General features: G+C 51.0%; 1 pseudogene; it reads right to left on the reverse strand.

The window, feature by feature from the left end:
- The window catches only part of LOC105509266, a 12,473-nt pseudogene that overhangs the window by 6,232 nt on the left and 3,869 nt on the right, over positions 1-2,372 (reverse strand).

Consider the following 2,372-nt stretch of genomic DNA (forward strand, 5'->3'; position numbering starts at 1 on the left):
AGCAGCTAGAAATGAGCATGCTGCCTTCTGGGCAGGACACTGCATCCTGCAGAAGGGACCTTTACACTCTCTCCTCCATCTGGGAAGCCGGGCTGCCAGGAGATGGGGCAGTTGGTTGGACTCACCCTGTCCTCTTCCTGCTGCTGTGTACACACAGCAGAGAGAGCCCGCTCCAATTCTTGAATATGCTATAAGGAGTATTGCAGGCGGCCAGCAAGATCCTTGGACTCTTCTGTAATGACAGAGGTTGAGATGGGACCCAAAGGACTCCCCCTAAAGACCTGTCAAAGTGCCAGGTTGAAGGATGATGGGGTGCCCTGATTCCCACCTTCGAAGTGTCTGGCGGCACGTTTAGTATGGTAAAGGGTGGTCTTCAAGTCTGCCTTTTCCAGCGTGAGGATGTTGATTGTCTGAAATTGAATATTTGGGAGAAAAGTCAAGGAAGTGCTGAAAGAGAAGGAAGAAACATTCTCCAGAGGACAGGAGAAAACTCCCCACCCTCCACTCACCTCTAACTGCTCCGCTTGTGCTTTGCGTATTTCATTGTTTGCTTTCTTTTCCTATAGCAAGAGGAAGACAGAGCTTTTACCATGGGGAGGCAGAGATGACACAGCAAGAGACATGCCCCCAGCATGCCACCGATGCCCCAGGACAGGCCCACCCATGGGACCAGGTTATCAGGGACCCTGTGGGGATGTGGTGGAATCTGAGGGATGTGCCTTCTTCCCCAGGCTGGGAGTGGGCGAGATGAGACTGGTGCCTCTACATCTGAGTGTCCCCCAAACCCAGCAGTCATGTTGTGTGTAAACAAAGAAATCACATTATTTCTTCCAGCTGATGCTCCACTTGTTCCTTCTGTTGTTTCTGTGGGGAGAGTCAAATTCAGGTGACTGAGGGTGGCCCCCTTAACTCTATTCCCCAGACCAGGAAGTGGTAGGCAGGGGCCAGGAATGAATTTTAAAGACAACATTCTCAGACCCAGTGGCAACATGAACTGATCAACTCTCCTCAAGCTTGCAAGGACAGAGGATTTAGGTCTTTGCTGGGTTTTGCCCACAGCCACAGAACTCAAAGTCTGAATCTGGATTCTCTCAAAAGGACAGTAACATAAACCTCTAGAGACAGAGTCTGAGAAATTACTACCCTTCTGCCAGCTTGTGATTGAGAAAGGTGCATTCATTCAACAAACATTTGCTGAGCACATACAAGCCAGGTACAGTTCTTCACAGCAGATATAGAATGGGAAAGGACAGACAGGAGCCCTTGGCCCTCAGTTTACATTCTAGGAGCCTTTAAATCTCAGACTCTCAGAGCTCACCGAGACCTTTGATGCTCTACCTCCTTCGGAAACACCAGCGCAAGGAGGAGAGGTGGCTTGTCCAGACTCAAAGAGCAAATTAGGGACTGAGTCATGGCAGAAATACAGGGCCTCTGACAAACCGTCAGGCTAGTGCTTCCCTGAGAGGTGACAACCCCAGGGCATGTGTGGCAAGGACTGGAGTATGGGTGTCTGGAGAAGAGAGAGTCAGCAAAGAGGGCAGTGACAGAACAGCCATGCTGTGTGCTCCTTGTTCTGGGGCCCCTCCAGGTGAGGCCTGGGTGCTCCAGCTCCCCATTTGCCTTTGGCACCAGGGGACCCAGCCCCTTTCTTCAGAGCCCCAAGGGGAAACTAAAGCCCAGGATTGGCAGCGTGGAATCACAGGACTGCACTGGACTTTTACCAATGATTCTATGTTTTCATAGAGTTGATTGATTGTTGTGGAGCTTGAGTCCAGGGCTACTTCCAGTTCTTGGTTCTGGCTCTGAGGCGCATGCAGGGAGGAGGAGTTGGAGGAGGATTGTGGGAAGAGGTAGAGAGAACAATCATTAGGGCTGGGGTATGTGTGGGCTGTCTCAGCTGGCAGAGGGGCACCCAGCCCCCACTGTGAGAGGAGGTTGGAGGGCTGTCCTGCAGGGTCACTGCACCTTGGCTCAGGGCCTCTTACCTCCAGATCGTTCAGGGTAGCAGATGATGCAGGAGTAATAAAAAAGAGAAATTAAAGAAAAAAAGAAACTTACAGGGAAACAGTTGTGGATGTAGAGAAAGTATAAAAACAGCAAAGGGGCCGGGCACAGTGGCTCACGAATGTAGTCCCAGCACTTTGGGAGGCTGAGGCGGGTGGATCACTGGAGGTCAGGAGTTCAAGACCAGCATGGCCGACATGGTTAAACCGCGTCTCTAATAAAAATACAAAGATTAGCCAGGTGTGGTGGCAGGTGCCTGTAATCCCAGTTACTAAGGAGGCTAAGGCAAGAGAATCACTTGAACCTGAGAGGCAGATTGCACCACTGCACTCCAGTCTGGGTGACACAGTGAGACTGTCTCAAAAAAA

This window comes from Colobus angolensis, unplaced genomic scaffold (assembly GCF_000951035.1).
Source record: "Colobus angolensis palliatus isolate OR3802 unplaced genomic scaffold, Cang.pa_1.0 Scaffold172, whole genome shotgun sequence".
Classification (NCBI taxonomy): domain Eukaryota; kingdom Metazoa; phylum Chordata; class Mammalia; order Primates; family Cercopithecidae; genus Colobus; species Colobus angolensis.